Consider the following 22,187-nt stretch of genomic DNA (forward strand, 5'->3'; position numbering starts at 1 on the left):
TGCAAACATTGTATTTAGCTAAAATATTTGTCTTTTTTTTTTTTTATCATGCTCACAAATCACTCATCCAAGTCACTTAATGGACCTGAAAAATGTACAAGTAAAAAGTATCTGTGATTTTAAATCAATGCAAAAAATGTAGCATTGCCCACCTCTAGCAAAAGGGCCTCCCTTTGGACACCCTGTTATTTAGTGACATTTTAGAATGGGCTATATAATACATATGGTAAAATCAATGAGAGAGGACTGTATCAAAGTGTAATGAAAGGAGGAGATTAATTGTTATAATGGAGTCACAGGTGGAGACTAGAGGACACCAAAGTGGATAAATAGTTTTTTGATCACGTTACCAGAGCTGAAAATCCCTTTTCATTTCGTAATGGTGTGTTTGTCATGCTTTTACATGTGTTAAGTGGAGGTGGGAGCCTGAAGAGAGTGTGTGAACGCTGCGCTATTAATGTCAATGGAACAGCCACAATTTAAAAATGTTGCTCTATTTGGCTTGCAGTGGCAACAATGTACTTCATAGGTTCCGCATAACAAACACAAGCTAAGAAAGAGCCATTTAGAAACTAATTGGAATAATTACAATATGATGCTGAACATTCACCTACTGTACATGCACCCACAATGATCCAAGAGAAAAGGTATAAAGTATAATTTGTAATGTTAACAATAAAGTTTAAACATTACAAGAAAAAAGTCACAGTATTACGAGAGCAAAGCTGTATTTCTTTGGGAAAACTTTGTTACAAGATTACAGTAAAGTTGCGATATTACAAAAAAACCCAAGTCATTATTTTGGAAGAAAAAAATATTAATTTTACAGCAATTAAGTTGTAAAATTATGAAAAAAAGAGTTGTAATGTTACAACAACAAAAATGTAATATTTCGAAAAACAAGTTGTAGTGGTTTAAGAAGGTGAATATCTGCTGGGAAACGTCTTCATGTAACACGATTACAATAAAAGTTGCAAAAACAAGTCAATGTTAGGAGAAAATGATTTATTTTACTGCAATTAAGTAGTAATATTACAAGAAAAGCGTGGTAATGTAATGACAACAAAGATGTAATATTTTTGGAATGTTACGATACTTAAGTTGTATTTCTGACAGAACTATTTGTAACGTTAAAAGAATAAAGTCGCAATACAACAAAGGCTGTCAAAATTAACAAGTTAACTCATTTTATTAACCACGAAAAATTATCGCCTTAATCATGAATACACTTAATACACTTTTGACGTTACAAGCTTTTTTACCTGTGCATATGTAGTGGATTGTCCGAAGCTAAGCAGGCAACAAAAGTAGTTTAGTACCACAAATTTATTTACCCATTATCAGAAGTGCAGGTTGCATTGAGTTGGCCGTGCAGACAGACCACATGTTACTCCGGAGCAAACAAAACACACACAAGCCAAAATCACTGTCGAGTTCCGGTCTTCTGCCATTTTTTATATGTCTCTTGTGCGTCATTGTTTTTTATCTAGTGCGTCATAATTATTTTGTTTTGGTTTTGTCTGTTCCAAAACAACCTTGTATCTCTTAGTCATATTTGGAAATTCTAAACATTCTGTAGACATGTTGGCACAACTCCATATTCACCTTTGTCCCACTGGCACAGAATAGAAGAGAAATTAAGTGAGCGTACATTCTTGATAGACATGCAATATAGGTCAAAGGTCAGAAATTCTACTACATATACGTCAGTACAAACATGAGGGAAGAGATTCCGACTGGTGTGCTCGCTGGCAAATTTCACTCCAAAATACAGCCTGGAAGAGCTTTAGATAAACCTGTTACCAAGCTTTGAGCAAATAAATGACGCTCATTCAAGTAAAACATTAAAAAATAATCCCGAATGACTTTCTGACAGTAAAAATGCATTTTTGTACAAATACTTGAGTCTTTTTTAAGCAAATTTTAATTATGAAAGCGTGTCACCTGTGATTAATCATGATTATTCCAAATTCCAAAATGTGATTAATCTTATTTTAAAAATGTATAATTTGATAGCCCTAGTAATAATATAAAGTCATAAAAGTGGTTTGTAATGAGAAAACTATAAAATTAATCGGGGATTAATGATTCTGATTACCAGATTAAAATTGCTCTATGAGGAGGAAAACCTCAAATGTTTTTTTTTTCAAGAAAAAATGTGTAAAGTTAGACGACTAAAATAGTAATATTGCGAGGAAAAAGTCTTAATTAAAAAAATATGTATTTTTCGAAGAATTTTACAACAATAAAGGTTTGATATTAACACAAAAGTGAAAACAGAATTTTTTTTTTCCGTATTATTTATATTTCTGATTTATTCTGGCCTCTTGATCTTTTTTTTCGTAATAAATCATAACCGAGACTTAATCATCAGCATCTTATTTCCAAGAAAATTTGCATATCTCATCAGAGTGAAAAAAATTGCCTTTTAATTCATCTTATTTATTTCCTCCTAATTTTCTGTGGAAGTACTTAGGAGACGCCATTGACAGTTTGTGCTAATCCGTTTTCACTGTTGTGTGTGCACACATTTACAACTTTAGCAACCACTTGCTAGCTGAGTCTTTTAAAGAAAAACACTGGAAGTGGTATTTATTTTCCTTTAGTCGTGTGTGTCGTTATATGGGAATAGCAGAGGCTTCCCCCTAGTCCTTGTGCAAAGCATGCTGGGAGCAGGAGGAGAAAAAAAGTGCTGAGTCTTTGATGCTAATGTGACGTTTCATGTCCTCCCTCGCAGTGTGTGTGTACGTGTGTGTATGTGTGTGTATGTGTGTGAGTGTACAGTATGTATGCATGCTGTGCTCAGACAACTTAGGCAATTACGCTTCTATTAGGTTGCACCAGATGAGATTCTGAAAATAAAACAAACACAAGTCATCAATACGTCGTCTTGGTCGTGTACAAAAACACACAAAAGTCCAACTGCTTAAGAACAGAAACACTACTGTTACTAAGCTAAATACAAAATTGTAGTAAAAAATGCATCATGTTTGTGTATTGTGAACTATTATTTGTATATTATATTGCATCAACTTGCACTTTTTCGTTCCTATTACACTCTCAACCACTAGAAGGCATACTTGGAGGGCTGCAATGTTTTTGCTGACATTGTGCTCTTGTATTCCCCACCAAATTATTTATTATTCACTGTGAAATCAAGCAAAAATATTTTAAAAACCTTTCAAAGCAAAAGAAAATAATAGGAAATTAAAACAAAATGAAAAAGTTATTAAAAAAAACTTAATACCACTGAAAAAGAAAACTAACTTTTAACATGTGTTTACCTTTTGAATTATATCTGATATACTTCACCACCCGACTTTATAATTCATGTTTATGCAGTTTTGGGGAAAGTCTGCTCACGAAACAACAAACATAGGCACGCAGACGGAAAAAAAACCTTCAATATTGTTTGCATCATATGACTAATATGACACCATGACACTTTACACAAACAAACACAGGCAGCCCTGTGTAGTCAACTAAAACCTGCAAAGTTACCAAAAATAGTCCAGCGTTCTTCAGCACAGCCTCTGCAGACTTTCCAGAGTGTTCAATAAACTGATGTTGCCTGGCAACCAACACCTTTCGGGGAAGCAAACTGGTGGCGCCCCCTCTGTGCAATAATGTCGACGAACACTTGACTATAATTTGAAGCTTGCCTTGGCTCAGTCCTGCATGCACATGTTTCAATAGAATTCAGTTATTAATTTGTGTGTGCAAGTTCTTATTACAGGTCACAAGCGCTCACGTCAAGTTTAATGGAACTCCGAGGTTGAGCTGTGACGTCACGTTACCAAAGCAACAAGCTGAGGGATGCCATTGGACAACAGGGAGGATGAGTCAACTCGCTGTTGTCTTTATGTGTAACTTTTGAGGGTGGAGGATGACGCCAGGTGCACTGCTGAGCTGCGTCTGCAAATATTAAACTGGGACTAAATATTAGAAACACCCCTCAGTACAATTCAGTCATGTTACTTTTTCCCCAGTAACCTTTTTAACGCCAAATTAATGCAGCGATTATAAACTTAAAGGGGAACTGCACTTTTTTTGAGTATTTTGCCTATTGTTCACACTCATTATAAAAAGACATGACGATGGATGTTTTTAAAAAAATGCATTTTAACTCGTAAATAAACGTAAGTAGAAGCCTTACATTTTGTGACTTAAGTATTAGTGATATTGTTATTATAAGCTCTAACGCAGACAAACTATTTATAGCGGAGCCATGGTCACTAGGTTGTCTGCCTGTAAATGATTCTTTATGTGAAAGGAGAACTTTGCTGTTTTTGAGGACAAACTACAAAAATGCTAGTCAAAATCCTTTATGTGACAGAAGTGCTTTGGTTTTTTTGAAGACCTACTACAAAAATCCTAATCAAAGATCATCTATGTGACAGAATAGCACTGCTATCAAACACAAACACCCTATAGCTAAAATGCTCTATACAACAAGAGCGCTGCTTTTTTGAAAATGTACTGCAAAAGCGCCAGTCAAAAATGCTCTATCTCAGTGTTTCCTAACCCGGGGCCCATTGTTGGGCCGTGCGCCCCCTAGAGGGGCCGCCAAAAATATCTGGTTCTCAGCTGTAGTCTGTATGAGTCGCAGCAATACTCAGTTTAAATACACTTTTCCACCACCTGTGGCACTACTGGCAATTTTAAACAAACAGGATAAGTCTGGAGCTAAGTTCATAGGGAAGTTTTTTAAGCCCAGAAAATATGACTTAAGAAGTGAGGCTGTATTTTCATTTTCAATTACATTTCATTGACAGTTTATTTAAGAAACAAATATATTATTATTTAGTTAGAATTGATTTATTTTAGCGCTGCGTAATTGTATGTATTTTTATTTTTCAACAGTTTTTATGAGTCCCTTCTTATGCAGTATATTTGATGAGTATTATTTTTGTAATCAGCGTGACCTAAGCTTTGCTAATAATATTTGTGATTAACACATGCTTTCATTACATTTAACAAGGTTTATCCTGTTAAACTCTAAGTATGTTAGATATCATTATTGAATACTGTAGTGGAAAGTTGGGCCCCAAAGTAAAAAAGGTTAAGAATTCCTGCTCTATCTGAGCACTCTGCTGTTTTTCAGGACCTACTGCTGTGAAAAGGGCTCTTATTTTGGTTTCTGTTTCCCGTCACTGCAGCTCTGCCCTGAGCGCTGCCTCCCTCACCTGTCTCTGATTGGCACTCGAGACACACATGTTACCTGTTGCCAATCAAGCTTCTTTATAAGCTAACCTGCCCTGCATACGGGGCTGGATAATTGTACTTGTTAGTCTGCTTCCTGTACACCTCCCTGTTGCCAATAAACATACTTTTACTTTCACGCTGTCTGCCATCTCTGCATCCTTGGGATCACGCTGCAAGCAACACTCACCAAACCGTGACAACTACAAAAGTACTAGTTGAAGATCCTCTATATGACAGCGCTGCTGTTTTTGAGGACATACTACAAAAATGCTTGTCAGTGATTCCTTATGTGAAAGGAGCACTTGCTGTTTTTGAGGACTTATTACAAAAATACTAGTCTATGTGACAGGACAGCATTGCTGTTTTGGAGGACATACTACAAAAATGCTCGTCAAAGATCCGCTATGTGACAGGACAGCATTGCTGTTTTGGAGGACATACTACAAAAATGCTCGTCAAAGATCCTCTATGTGACAGAAGTGATTTGCTGTTTTAACCTACTACAAAAATGCTAATCAAAGATCCTCTATGTGACAGGACAGCATTGCTGTTTTAAAGACATACTACAAAAATGCTCGTCAAAAATCCTCTACGTGACAGAAATGCTCTGCTGTTTTTACTTTCTACAAAAATGCTCATCAAAGATCATCTATGTGAAAGTGAAAGCGAAAGCAGTGGTGTTTCTGAGGATCTACTGCAAACACACTAGTCAAAGATGCACTATGTGACAGGAAAGCGCTGGTATTTTTGAGGACCTTATACAAAAATGCTTGTTACTTGCAAAGTTGTCACTATTGTCGCCAGTTGAAAATCCACACACACATATAAAAAGTTCTATTGGCTCCTTCAGTCCTGCTGAAAAACGTGTTAAATTAGGTCAAGATTGATTTAAATGGTGAAAAACCTCGTCGCCCAAACGCCCTGAGGCCCATTAAAGTGTCTCAACAGTGCAGATGAGGAGGAGAAAGCTGACACCCCCTATGGGAGGAGCATACACAATCTACAAGCGTGGAAAGATTGATGGTGGCAGGAAGAGGTGGGCATCATGTGACTGGACCTGCTGTTAGCACGACGAGAGACAATTTGTCTTCAATGACAGAGGTCCAATGTGTTACACGGACTGCAGGACACAGTACGGGGAGGATGAAAATAAGTCCAAAAAGACAACCATTCCTCACAGTCCTGAAGGTCTTTACACATTTAATGGACATATAATAAACATTCCCCTAGGACAGTGGTTCTCAACCTGGGTTCGATCGAACCCTAGGGGTTTGGTGAGTCGGGCTCAGGGGTTCGGCGGAGGTCAAGACACACCCGACTCATCGTGTAAATAAAAACTTCTCCCTATCAGCGTATTACGAATACGGCAACAGCAGAAGTCAGACTGGTTTGCAGGTGTGTAATTTGTTGTGAGTTTATGCACTGTTGGTTTTGTTGTTTGAACAAGGTGATGTTCATGCACGGTTCATTTTGTGCACCAGTAAAAAAAAACATGGTAACACTTTAGTATGGGGAACATATTCACCATTAATTAGTTGCTTATCAACATGAAAATGAGTAACATATTGGCTCTTAATTAGTCATTATTAAGTATTTACACTGCAAAAACTGAAACCTAAGTATGATAATATCTCAAATAAGGGTGATATTTGCTTATTTTCTGTCTGATAAGATAATTCTTCTCACTAAGCAGATTTTATGTTCCAGTGTTTTACTTGTTTTAAGGGTTTTGGTCCTAAATTATCTCAGTAAGATATTACAGCTCGTTGCTGAGATTTGATGACATATATTGAGTAAAACATGCTTGAAACTAGAATATCAAGTGTTGCAAAGCTGTGTCATCAACACTCATGAGTATAAAACTACTTTTTCAAAGTAATCATTTCTTAGTAGTCATTTACACCGACGTCCCACTGGGGTGAGTTTTTCCTTGCCCGTATGTGGGCTCTGTACCGAGGATGTCGTTGTGGCTTGTGCAGCCCTTTGAGACACTTGTGATTTAGGGCTATATAAATAAACATTGATTGATTGGTTATTTCAAGCATGAAAAAAAAAATCATGACGTAATGCATATCATTATGTCAAGATAGATGCACTAGCATTTACTTAATTTAAGAATATTTTTCAACATATTGAGCAAAAAGGTCTCTTTTTTTTTCTACCAAGAAAAGTGCACTTGTTATTATTAGTGAGAATATACTTATTTTAAGGTATTTTTGGGTTCATTGAGGTTAGCTAATTTCACTTGTTTTGGAAAGTCTTGACAAGCCACATTTTCTTGTTCTATTGGCAGATAATTTTGCTCAGTTCAAGTAAAATACCACTAATTTTTGTATTTTTTTTCTTGTTTTTGAACACTGACTTTTTGCATTGTATTAATGCCTTATTCGGCATGGCCTTATTATAACCCTAATCATCTAATCCTGACCCTAACCCTCTAACCCTAACCATAACCCTAACCAAATAACTCTAAATTAAGTCTTTGTTACTTATATGTTCCCCTAGTGTCCAAATAACTTTAAATTAAGTCTTTGTTACTTAGAATATGTTTCCCATACTAAAGTGTTACCAAAAACATATAAGTTTGTCTTGAATTTGAAAAAAAACCAACATTTTATTTTTCACTAAAGAAGGGTTCGGTGAATGCGCATATGAAACTAATGGGGTTCGGTACCTCCAACAAGGTACCGAAACATTCCCCTAGGACCTAGGGAAATGTTTAGGGCCTAGGTCCTTACACGTTCAATAGATGTTTAATAAACATCTCCTTACACATTTAATAGACGTTTAATAAGTATTCCCGGAGGTCCTCACACATTTAATAAATGTGTAATGAATATTCCTATTGTCCTTACACATAACAGAAAACAATCCTGTAGGTCCTTAGACGTTTAATAGACGTATAATAAAAATTCCTGTAGTCCTTACACATTTAATAGATGTTTAATAAACATGTGTGTCCTAACACATTTAATAGACGTTTAATAAACATTCCCAGGGTCCTTAAAAATTTAATAAATGTGTAATAAACATTCTTATAGTCCTTACACATTTAATAAACATGTATTAAACATTCCTGTTGATCATAACACATTTATTAGATGTGTATTAAACATTCCTGAAGCCCTGATATGTTTAATAGAAGTATAACAAACCTTCCTTATTGTCCTTACACATTTAATAAAGGTGTAAAAAAAACATTCCTGACAGTGTAAAAAAAAAGGTTCTGTGGTAGTGCAAATTTAAATTAATTTTATGACGTAAAATATAATCATTATGATTGTGTTTTTGATTTTGATTTTAAGTCAAATTTTTTTTTTTTTAAATAATGTCCTGCTCAGCTTCTCGGGCAAATCATATAGCAGATGTAGATGCCCATATCGGCTGTTCAGATTTACTTTACAAAAGAGAAGTGTAGGATACTTCTCCTGTTGCCTTACTTGTATTTTGACTTTATTAAATGTATTTATATTATCATTTGGTGCAGCCGGGCCGGAGCAGGAGGGGATAGAAAGAGAGAAAAAGGAAGACAGAGGGGGGAATTGTGGGGACAAGAGGGGGATTAGACAGAGAGACAAAAACAACAACAGCAAACACAACAACAACAGCAACAACAAAGCAACATCAGCAAATACGACATGTACAAATATGATAGTAAAAGTAATAGCAAATAAGCAGTTAGCGAAAATTTAAAAAAAATACAGAAAGTCAAATATTTAATACAATTTCATATAAAAATGTTTGGAATAAAATCTACTCATTGTTGTTATTTAAAACATAAGCATTATATTTATTTAGTTATATATATATATATATATATATATATATATATATATATATATATAGGCTGGCCGCCGAACATTTCTAATTTACAGAAACATCCAGATATATTCCCCGCCTTCCACTTGAGTGCAGCTGGAATAGGTTCCGGCACCCCTCATGACCCCGAAAGGGACAAGCGGTAGAAAAATGGATGGACGGATGTATCCAAAGACATTTTTTGTTTTGGTGATTGACTTATCAGTTGTTGCATTCATCCCCAGGACTCCTATATTTATATTTAACATTTAGATATAACATTTAGAGTCAACATTTCATTTAAATTTAAATGTGATGGAAATGAGTTACATTTGAAAAGTGAGCTAAATGTGGGAAATATATCTGCTAGAAAAGTGTGACTGAATCTTTACATTCAGTACCCCATAGTTATGGAGGATTTTTTTTTTAAATCTTTAATTTATTGCTCAGTGCGGTGAGAAAGCTTGGAAACACATGTTTATGAAAACATCACCATTCTGTAATATGGCAATTTTTATTTTCCTTTTTAATTGTTGAAGTCAGCATTTTGTCTTTTTCAAAGTTCTGTTTTGAAATGCGTGACCAAACTTCCGGTTTGAAAATAAGATTGGAGTTGCATTGTACATGTTGTTCTATAAATAAAGTCCAGGTTTTACATTTGTAAGTCAATTGTGGTTACTTCAAAGTACTACATGTCTGTTTAATGTTAATACAAGTCCAATTTGAATCCTGTACTTTCTGGGCCATATATTTCTTATATTCATATAAGAAAAAATAATATTTAGATTTAATTTATTGCACTGATTACATTTAAATCAATGCATATGTTTTTGTGAATGATTAATACTCAATTGTATGTCATTGATATGTGGAATTTAATAATTTTTTATGACTACTATTTGCACATTAGGGAGTTTACCTTTTTCAAATCAACTCAAATTATTTTGTTTAATTAATTCTGTACTGTTTTCTATTGAAATCTACTCATATTAAATTAATATTCACTGTTTAATTTAATTAATATCTACTCAATACCAAACAGTGTGAAATGTAATTAATAGTATTGATTGTAATCTGTTATGATGGTTTTTTTTGTGTTTTTTTTTACAGTGTAGGTCCTTACACATTTAGACATGTATTGATTTCAATAAGCATAAACCTACACATTTAATAGACGTGTAATGATTTTAATAAACATTCCTGTAGGTCCTTACACATTTAAACAATGTGTAATAAACATTTCTACGTCTTCCCTGGCACTGTCAGTGTGCTTCCTCTTGGCCTGGCAGACAGAAAAAACGGATACTTTCCCCCGGAAGGCAAAATTAATGAAGTGCATCTTGTGTCTGCGAACAAAAATCTTTCCAAACGTCTTAATCAGACAACCTCCAAAGATGAAAGCCATGGGGTTGTCGATATATACGCTGATGTCATCTGTTGATAAAGTAGATGATAGCAGCCCTCAAGTTCAGTATGATGTAATTTCTGTATATGTGTTATACAGATGGACTTGTAACATTAGCACGTCCTTGTTTTGACATTTTACCTTCCTATAGGCCAATGTCCACTGCAGTGGACACTTGTATTTTGCAATCACAGAGATACATTTTTGGACATGTATAACTGACAAAAGAAATAAACCACAAACAAATATCCACTGCAGAGGATGCTGTTTTTCAAAATAAGAATAATAATGAAGGGAGAAGTTAGGTCCCCTGGTCCTTAGCTTTCTGAAAATGTGGCCCCTGGAACTATTCCGTTGAATAATCTACACTGAAGTAAATGAACGGTGCACAGAAGTATCAATGACACCTTCAGGAAGTAAGGACATGCCTCTGCTAGCTCCCAACCCATGACTGATTAATTAGTTACATTTAAACCTAGTCCCACATACTATATGGCAGTGGTCTCGGAACGTAACCTTATAGAGCTGTCAGCCGGCTCTAAGTGAACTCCAGACCTCATAGTAGTTTAATGCTACTGTCATGCAGCCAAGCGTAAAACAAAGAAAAAGATAAGTATCTAAATAGCTAAGTATCGAATAAAAACACTTTAATTTACCATCATTATTTCCAAAATAGACATAGTTATGTGTAATGTATACAAGATAACAGGATAAAGAACGAGTGCTTAGATCTTAGAGTCTGGATACAGGATATTCAAAAGGACTCTGTACAATTGAGGTCTGCACTCTGCGAGCACTTTAATAGTTTAATATCCATCCATCCATCCATCCATTTTTTACCGCTTGTCCCTTTTGGGGTCACGGAAGGTGCTGGAGACTATCTCAGCTGCATTCGGGCGGTAGGCGGGGTACACCCTGGACAAGTCGCCACCTCATCGCAGGGCCAACACAGATAGACAGACAACATTCACACTCACATTCACACACTAGGGACCATTTAGTGTTGCCAATCAACCTATCCCCAGGTGCATGTCTTTGGAGGAGAGTTATTTAAAAAACATTGATGCGTTGATTTTTTCTTTGCATCTGAATAATTTTGGTGGCCCATTTTGAGTCCGGGCAGCATGCTGTGAGTAGAGGGCCTATACTGGCTGGGGACCGCTGGTATAGCCCCCTGAGAACCAGCATCCTCTCGGTTTTGATTTCTTTTGTCGGAGTTACACATTTCAGGGATAAAAGAGCCGTGTTATGCAAAACACAAATGTCCACTGCAGAGGACGCTGGTTCTATACTCCTATCAGTAACGGAGCATGAGGGGCTAGGAATAGGTTTGCGGTAAAATTTCATATAAAGCGCACTGTCGTTCATTAGTTGACATTTTACATGTGCTTCTTCATGCAAAAAGCCTTTAAGGAGGGGCGGTCGTGGATATTGTGTATTATAGTGTGGATCTTGTGTACTGGTACTATAGTGTACTGTATTTCAGAACAGAGGTGTCCAAGCTTAAGTATTTGATACATTGTGTTCTTTAAAGATGCTAGAAACAGGTCAATGTAAGCTATCGGAACAAAACATCCACATATTAGCTTTGTGTTAATGTGACAAAACAAATTAGTGTATTATGTATCATGAATTTGAAAATGGTAACTCCCAGGCCAGGATATTAAAATGTGGAGTTTTCCAATATGAACAAACTAGAAGCGACACGCTAGAGCAGTGGTTCTCAACCTTTTTTCAGTGATGTACCCCCTGTGAACATTTTTTTAATTCAAGTACCCCCTAATCAGAGCAAAGCATTTTTGGTTGAAAAAAAGAGATAAAGAAGTAAAATACAGCATTATGTCATCAGTTTCTGATTTATTAAATTGTATAACAGTGCAAAATATTGCTCATTTGTAGTGGTCTTTCTTTAACTATTTGGAAAAAAAGATATAAAAATAACTAAAAACTTGTTGAAAAATAAACAAGTGACTCAATTATAAATAAAGATTTCTACACATAGAAGTAATCATCAACTTAAAGTGCCCTCTTTGGGGATTGTAATAGAGATCCATCTGGATTCATGAACTTAATTCTAAACATTTCTTCACAAAAAAAGAAATCTTTAACATAAATATTTATGGAACATGTCCACAAAAAATCTAGCTGTCAACATTGAATATTGCATTGTTGCATTTCTTTTCACAGTTCTTTTTGACAGACATTTTAGTGAGGGTCAAACCATCATGGCATGGGGGAAACTCTGGGTTTATGGTAATGAATGGAATAGCCTACTTGATTTGATGTTCAGTTTATGAACTTACATTCATATTTTGTTGAAGTATTATTCAATAAATATATTTATAAAGGATTTTTGAATTGTTGCTATTTTTAGAATATTTAAAAAAAATCTCACATACTCCTTGGCATACCTTCAAGTACCCCCAGGGGTACGCGTACCCCCATTTGAGAACCACTGCGCTAGACGCTATAGAGACTTTGGCATTGAACTCTTCGATTAGATGAGGTCAATGAGATAGCGCTCCATAAATAGCAGACGGCGGACGTGGCGTCTGTGACACGGGGCGCTGATTGGGTGCAGCAGCATGATAAAGTGAAGTGTTCTCGATAGTCCTTGGCCCAGATGCCGAGTGGATAATAGGAAGGTGGCAGGAATCAGATCTAATTGTGGGCGTGAGGGTGAGATGGGCCTCACAACAAAACTTCATTCTTCATCGTCAGTCTTCCATAGCGTTCTATTTAGACGCCAACGCTCGCCGCTGAAATAGCAGGAGGTTTTTCCAGGAATACACGCATGACCGCTCACACCAGGAGCCAACATACACCTTCATGTTCTGTTTCTTTGTTTGCTTAGGGCGGCCATTTGACCCATGTGGTGTTTGAGTCAAGATAGAGGCTGCAGGAGCGGAAGGTCGAGAAGGGAAGAAACTAGGGTTGTATAGGCTGTATACCGGTACTGGTATAGTATCGCGGTACTAATGAATCAAAAACAGTACTAAACTCTGTTTGAAAAGTACCGGTTCCCAGGCATGACGGCGCGTCGTCATGTCATGACATTGCTGGTTTTGCGAGCAGAGGAGCGCACTATCACGTAGTACTTACAAGCAGACAAGGTGTGTAGACAGAAAAGGGAGAACAGACGCATTTTGGCCTAAAAACTAAAGATAAAGGTGAAGCTATAACACTGAAACGCCCTTAGGAAGAGGTGCTTTAAAACATGGCTAGCTAGCTAGTGGCGAATGTCCATCCGCAGTCGGCAGTGTTTTAACAAACGCCATGGGTGGATCTACACCTGACATCCACTGTAGTGATACCAAGTACAGGAGCGTATCTAGTTGATACTACTATGATTACATCAATATTTGTTATCGTCACACAATCTTTTTTCCTATTTTTTAAATTCATATTATGTTTATAAACTCAGGAAATATGTCCCTGGACACAAGAGAGCTTTAAATATGACCTATATATGATCCTGTAACTACTTGGTATCGGCTCGATACCTAAATTTGTGGTATCATCCAAAACTAATGTAAAGTATCCAAACAACAGAAGAATAAGTGATTATTACATTTTAACAGAAGTGTAGATATAACATGTTGAAACGGGAACAAAACAGATATTAACAGTAAATGGACAAGTGGATAAATAATACATTTTTACAGCTTGCCCCTAATAATGTTGACAAAATAATAGAATGATAAATGACACAATATGTTAGTGCATATGTCAGCAGACAAATTAGGAGCCTTTCTTTGCTTACTTACTACTAAAAGACAATTTGTCTTGTATGTTCACTATTTTATTTGAGGACAAAATTGTTCTTCGATTGCAATAATAAACATATGTTTAATGTACCGTAAGAGTTTTTGTTAAATTAAAGCCAATAATGACATTTTTTGTGGTACCCCTTATTTAGAAAAGTACCGAAAATTATAGAAATACATTTTGGTACCGGTACCGGGACTAAAATATTGGTATTGGGACAACCCTAGAAGAAACCATCTACTTTTTTTCTCATACAGCTGTTTATTACATCACAGCACATATTTACACAGCAAAAGAAATATGTAGATTTCATGGTGTAGCACAGTTAGGGATGGGTACCAGATCCCGTACTTTTATTCTTGTAAAATCCAACAGTGCCATGTTATAGTACCGACTCAGGAAGTTATTCGCACATTCGACACATGACGATCACTCCGGCCGCACTGAGAGCGGACTCTGTCAAACTACCTTTTGGTCACTGGGGTCAAACACAATGCCCGGGGGCCATATCTGGCCCACCACATCATTTAATGTGGCCCGCAAAAGTCTAAGAATAATCCATCCAGCCATCCATTTTCTACCGCTTGTCCCTTTCGGAGTCGCAGGGGTTGCTGGAGCCTATCACAGCTGCACTTGGGCGGAAGGCGGGGTACACCCTGGACAAGTCGCCACCTCATCACAGGTCGAACACAGATAGACAGACAACATTCACACTCACATTCACACACTAGGGACCATTTAGTGTTGCCAATCAGCCTATCCCCAGGTGCATGTCTTGGGAGGTGGGAAGAACCCACGCAGTCACGGGGAGAACATACAAACTCCACAGAGAAAGACCCAAAGCCCGGAGATTAAACCCAGAACCTTCTTATTATTGTGAAGCAAATGCACTAACCCAGTGGTACCCAACCTTTTTGTAGCTGCGGACCGGTCAACGCTTGAAAATTTGTCCCACGGACCGGGGGGATGGGAGGGGAGCGGGGGGGGTATGGTATTTTTATTTTTATTTTTTTTGTCATAAAGAAATACAATCATGTGTGCTTACGGTGTGTATACCTGCAGATTGTATTGATCTATATTGATATATAATGTATAGATTGTGTTTTTTTGGTTGATTTAATAAAAAAATAAAATAAAAAATAAAAATTTAATTTCTTGTGCGGCCCGGTACCAATCGGTCCACGGACCGGTACCGGGCCACGGACCGGTACCGGGCCGCAGCCCGGTGGTTGGGGACCACTGCACTAACCCCTGTACCACTGTGCTGCGCCTGAGAATAATGCGTGTCCATAAACAACTTTATTATTTATTGCTAAAGGGTCAGTGTATATTTTGGTAATTTAATTTTCTTTTCATGAGCGGAATTTGGAAAAACAAAAAATATATATTTTTTTCATTTAAAAATACAAAAAGAAATACAAAGAAAAACATTCTTTTTTTTCTCTTTTAATTTCGAAGCGCAATAACTACATCTAAAAAAAATGGTTTGATTTAGATTTTATCTTTCATTTAACAACAATTTAAATCCCCAGTAAATACAAACGGAAAAACAGACCAAAACAGATGTTTTTCATATTTTGACAACGGAAGTTTTTATTTTCAAAGTTATAGTGGGGATAATTATGGTGCTTGTGACTCTAGCTAATAGGTCTTTGGAGCCTTCCACATGAATTATTTCAGACAACAGAGAGATTCTGTAGATGTCGTTCCTTGTTGTGCCATGACTAAAATAATTTCTGTGTAGGGCTTAGAGTCACAGACACAAGTATAGAATATTAAAGTCAGAATATTAAAACATGTTCGTGATGGTCTTTTTTTCCGTTTCTGTTTACTGGGGATTAAAATTTTCGTTAAATAGTATAATGAAAATCAAATATTTTTTTAGATGTAGTTTTTGCTCTTTGACTCTAAAAAAGAAGATTGCTTTGCCTTTTAATTTTATTTTTTCTATATTAAAATAAAATGGAAAAAAATAAACCAGTTGTTTTTTTTCATTCCCATTCATAAATAACTGACTGTATTTGTTCTTTCATTTTTGACAGAAAAATATTAGTATACATGCAATTACATATTTTACAAACTTTAATATTATCTGACCATGCAACAGGATATTCCAAGCATTGTTTTGGTTATAAAAACAAATACTTAAATATCTGCTTGTCACCTTGACTTATGATTTCAAAGCAAGTTATTCATAATTAGGAAATGCATACGCAATTGTGTAATAATATAAAGCAATAATAATGAGGCAATTATACATGAATGTTTATTAGGGATGGAAATCTTTCTACAACTCACACTTTGATTTGATTCGGAGTCTTGAAGTGATGGTTCGATTCAGAATCAATCCTTGATTCAACCCGGTTCTCAATCATCCCAATATATTTTTCTGTTTACTGTAGAAATTACAGTAAATCATTTTTATAACAGGATAGAGGTTAAATAATTTATAGATTTTTTATTTATTTATGAATTGATTTGAAATCAAAATGCTGTAAATAAGAATTGCGATTCAGATGTGAATTGCACCCCTAATCAGCATATGTATTTACTGTTACAAGCGTCCCTCTGGGCCAGCCATAACTACAATGTGTCCTGCAATGAAAACCAATTTGACACCCCTGCTTTAGCTATTGTTGCAATTTTCAATGCCAACAACGTAATTGACTCAAAAAATTGGCAGCATAAGACTAAGCATAAGCAAAGTAAAGCTCCATTTTTCCAAAAATATGCTAGCTTGATGCCAATATACATTGGCTTTGCTATTGACACGCAACTTATTAGCATTAGTGCTTTTACATGGCAAATTCAACACTTACAAATTTGTTAATGAAAACTACAACTCAGATGCACGTTACAATCAAACGTAATAAGTGCATTACTTACAGTATCAACACTTTTTAGGGTGCAACAAAAGACTAGATTCTGCAAAGACTGAACTGACTAGCCAACACACCATAAACTATACACACTACTGTCATTTAACGTCTTAAACATGCAACAGTAATTGTAACTTAATGTCATACTTCCAAATGAGACTCGGAAATGTGATAATAAAACAAGATAGAACAACTGGACAGCAGTTATCATAATGTACATGAGATTTTACTATCAAAAACAATTAATATTTATTAACACACACAAAAGTACCAAAAATTGGTACTGTTGAGTACCGGTATCGAATCCCAGATACCGGGAACTGATACTGTATTGATTCAAACGGTTCGAACGGTACCCATCCCTCTACGTACAGTGTTTCCTTGTTACTTCGCGTTTAACTTATTGCAGTCTCAGTGCATAACAGATTTTGAAGTACATTTGAATTTGAGCACCTAATGAAGTTTCCTGTTCAATTGTGTCAGTTTTAGATTGTGGGAAGTGTTTTAAGAGCATAGGAAGGGTTTATAAGTGTGTGTGAAAGCTGTGTGGAGGGATATGAAGATTTGTAATGCATATCATATTTATATCAATCATAAAATAAATAGCGCCCCTACTTTGCGGAAACTCACCTACCAAATTGGGGTCTGGAACGTAACTAGCAATAATTGAGGTGATACTGAGAACCGGTGTCCACTGCAGTGGACATTTGTTATTTCTCGGGAAAAATAGCCCAGTTATACAAAACACAAATGTTGACTGCAGAGGACACTGATTTATTAGGAAGACATAGCCCTTGGTTTACAATAAATCAAATCAAATCAAATCAACTTTATTTATAAATTCCATTTAAAATGTACCACAGGAGTAGCCAAAGTGCTGTACAATGGGCAGGTTAAAAGATAACACAAGAGAAACGAGCAAGCACACCACAACACAAACAGAGCACGATAAAAAAATACAAAATAAATAAATAAATAAATAAAACATAAAAACAGGTTCACAGCAATAAAGAATGTGGCACAGGTGGACACATGTCTCCTGGGTCACATGTTAGTGACACATGCTATATGAAATGATTGCCTGTTGCCACTTCAAGGCGAAACGGCATTCATCTAAAAGATTTTCCAGTAAGGCCACGCGCTATAACGGCGCTTTACAACATCGGCCTTGCAGCGACTAAATAAGCACTCAAGGCCTCTTCTAGTTCATCACTTATGCTGCTGCTGTAGGGAACATGCTTTGATTGAACTCTGGGAGCCGTGAGTGAGTCAAATGGAATAAATATCCATTTAAATTTAAAAAAACAAAATCATTTACAGTATATTTTTAAAAAAAAATGTTATTCACTAAATATCAAATAAGAACAATCCATACAACATTCAAAGGAATCATGAATGAAAAAGATTTAAATTTAGATGTACCCCGCCTTCCGCCCAATTGCAGCTGAGATAGGCTCCAGCACCCCCCGCGACCCCAAAAGGGATAAGCGGTAGAAAATGGATGGATGGATGAATGAAAAAGAGCAAAAATAAGTATAAAATTTTAGTTTATTTTTATATTTACAAGGACTTTAGGAGTACTTTTGCTGTATGCAACAACTATATGTCCATACTCGATAAACAATAAATGAAGTCATTGAAGAAATTTCAGAACTTTTAAGTATATCCGCAATCGATCATTTCAAACTGGCAAATTCCTGGGACCAAAATTGTTCAATCTTTATATAAACAATATTTGTAAAGTTACAAAGGACTTAAAGTTAGTCTTATTTGCAGATTACACGACTGCTTTTTGTTCAGGAGAGAACATACAGAAGCTAACACAAATAATAACAGAAGACAGGAACAAATTAAAAAGATGGTTTGACAAAAACAGACTATTTTTGAATCTCAGTAAAAGTAAAATAATGCTATTCGGTAACAATAGAAGAGAAAGTCAAACACTAATAAAAATAGAAGGAGTAGACATTGACAGAGTGAAATAAATCACATTTTTGGGTGTAATAATAGATGATAAAATGAACTGGAAATCTCACATAAAACACATACAACATAAGGTGGCAAGAAATATTTATATAATGAATAAAGCAGAATATGTTGTAGAGCATAAATCACTTCATATTCTCTATTGCTTGCTAGTGTTACCATATCTGAGTTATTGTGTAGAAATACGGAGAAATAACCACAAAAGTACCCTTAATTCAGTAACCGTGTTACAAAAAAGGTCAGTTAGAATTATACATAATGTTGAATACAGAGAACACACAGATACATTATTACAGCAAAAATATTGAAAATCAATGATTTGGTGCATTTTTCAATTATGCACAAATCAAATTATAAGCCATTATCCAAGAATGTGCAATGCATGTAAAACACTTAAAACGTATTGCATCAGAATCAGAAACAGAAATACTTATCAGTAAATGGAATTAAATTATGGAATGGATTAAGCAAAGAAACCAAACAATGTATTAATATGATCCACTTTAAGAGGCTATTCAACAAAGTACAAGGAAGAAGAATTGTGACAAATCTATTGAACTTATTGAAAACAAGATATTATTATTATCTCATTAAGTGAAACATACCTGTCTTAACTATTTATTACCAGAACTGTCATATTTAGAAATATTTGATGTAAATTGTGTTAGAAATTGAGAACAATAATTAAATATATGTGTTTGTTAGTAACTGCTATGAAGTGGCAAAGGGGTAGGATTAAATAAGCTTTGCTTCTTCCTACTCCTTTTCGAACATATTGAAAAGAGAAACGGAAAATTGTGATGTATCATGTTGTAATTGTATGCATGTTCGAAATAAACTCAAACCATAAACCATACTTAGTGGAGGTAGAGTGGGCAGCTTTTATTGACACCGTCAGAGCGCTGTCAATTCAACAATAGCTTTAATCTTGTGATTCGAATGTTTCTAATATTTTGCACCTGCTAATTCTCTTTAGATAGCCAAAATCCTTCTTTTGGAGTTTGGCTCTGATAGATGCCATACCCCGATTAAAAGATGAGTTTGCCCACTTCTAAAAAGAAGCTGCACCTCAAATAACACAAAAAAGTAAGATGATCATTCTGTATTTACTTTTTTCATGCAGCTATACTTATCATGTAGACATAATCGACTTATCAGAGGAAAGGTGCACAGTTTTTGTTGACACAATCGAACAACAATAACAAATATATTTATTCCCGCGGTTTGGCAATTGTCGACTGTTTCCACCATTTTGTTGTTGTTTGATAGGCAACTAGAATATTAGGGACTCCCCTAGAAATATTGCTCTAAAGGACGCTGTATCCCAATCCAATGCCAGATCGGGTGCCAGTTAGAATGTTGGAGACACTTTCATATCTTTTCCAGTGAAAAAGTGTCATCAAAGCTTTGACTGGTAATCTAAACCCACACCTCAAATAACAATAAAACAAATTTGTTTCATAGTGTGCACTCAAATTTAGATTTAGGGACAATGTGGCTCAGATGGTAGAGCGGCCGTGCCAGTAACTTGAGATTTTGCTCTCAAGTTGTCTCCAACTCGTCACAGGCGTTGTGTCACTGGGCAACACACTTCACCCACCTTCCTCTCAGTGCACCGCACACTGGTGTATGACTGGGGTCAGAGGGTTCGTAGGCGCAAAGTATTTATCAGTCTACCTAGGGCTGGGCGATATATCGAGTTTGTAAGATATAGCGATATATTTTTAAACACGATATGAATTTAGAAAATATCATAATATCGATATGATTTATTTCACGTAAAATTGACCAAACACCGCTTATTTGTTGTGTTCCTTGTTCTCCCCCGCAAAACTCCATGGACTACTAAACCCCTCCCCTTCCTCCTACTAAGACGTGCTTGCACGTACAAGAACATCCATGATTGGTTGGTTGTTTACTATGATGAGTCACGATTGGTTGAGATTATGGCAAAACATTAGGGACAGGCCAATCAGAGGCAAGATAGGGCGCGTCATTGAAACAGGAAGGGAAATCACAACACACATCCCAAATGACGACGAGAGAGTTGAAGAAAAGAAAGAGGGAATATTCAAGCCGGTGATTTATATATTTTAAAAAACTAGTGGAAGATGGCAGAGGGATTCTCTTCCTTAGATTTGTTCTTTTAGCGATGTAGACGACGTCCAGGAAATCCACAATGTGTCTACTTGGCCACATTTGGACAAATGTATGCGTCTGGAATAAAACATTCATTTGAGTTGTTTACCATGTAAGCCCAAATCAAAACTGTTCTTGAGTTTCCAAGCCGGGCATATTTCGCTTGACAAATGCTGCCAAAAATGTATGCCGAAGTGAGGAAGATCATAGCCGCACGATTAAGTCAAGTCACTTCCTTGGCGATGACCGTACGTGTGTGACAGTCCATTACATCGTCGACTGGGAATTAAAAAGTGCCTGCCGACAAATTTATTTTTTATCTGAGTTTGATACATTTTGTATTATTTGCACAGCTATATTGTTTATTTTACGTAGAAATAATATTTTTCTATTTTATTTATGTTATGTAATTCTGTGCTACTTAAACAGTTTATTTTCTGTGCTGTTAATACCCACCTTGACTAACTGGGTTAATAAAAGTGCCACTGACCAGGGAGGCTTGAGTCCCCCTAAAATAGGCCTAACAACGCCAATGCCACTGACTATTTACAGTACAGTTGTCAGTCACTTCAATTTCAGTGAATCTCGTTCAAAAATGAATATCTTTACATGTATTCCTACCGCTTGTCCTTCTCGGGGTTGCTGGAGCCTATCCCAGCTGCATTCAGGCGGAAGGCGGGGTACACCCTGGACAAGTCGCCACCTCATCGCAGGGCCAACACAGATAGACAGACAACATTCACACTCACATTCACACACTAGGGCCAATTTAGTGTTGCCAATCAACCTATCCCCAGGTGCATGTCTTTGGAGGTGGGAGGAAGCCGGAGTACCCGGAGGGAACCCACGTAGTCACGGGGAGAACATGCAAACTCCACACAAAATGACCCCGAGCGCAGGGTCGAACCCAGGACCTTCGTATTGTGAGGCAGACGCACTAACCCCTCTACCACCGTGCTGCCTATATATACTTTCACCGGAAAATATATCCAGATATATATCGAGTT

At 36.2% G+C, this 22,187-nt stretch overlaps 1 protein-coding gene across 4 annotated transcripts in view; it reads right to left on the reverse strand.

The window, feature by feature from the left end:
• The window catches only part of cacna2d4a (calcium channel, voltage-dependent, alpha 2/delta subunit 4a), a 97,156-nt gene that overhangs the window by 26,821 nt on the left and 48,148 nt on the right, over positions 1 to 22,187 (reverse strand). The window lies entirely within an intron of this gene.

This window comes from Entelurus aequoreus, linkage group LG12 (assembly GCF_033978785.1).
Source record: "Entelurus aequoreus isolate RoL-2023_Sb linkage group LG12, RoL_Eaeq_v1.1, whole genome shotgun sequence".
Lineage (NCBI taxonomy): Eukaryota > Metazoa > Chordata > Actinopteri > Syngnathiformes > Syngnathidae > Entelurus > Entelurus aequoreus.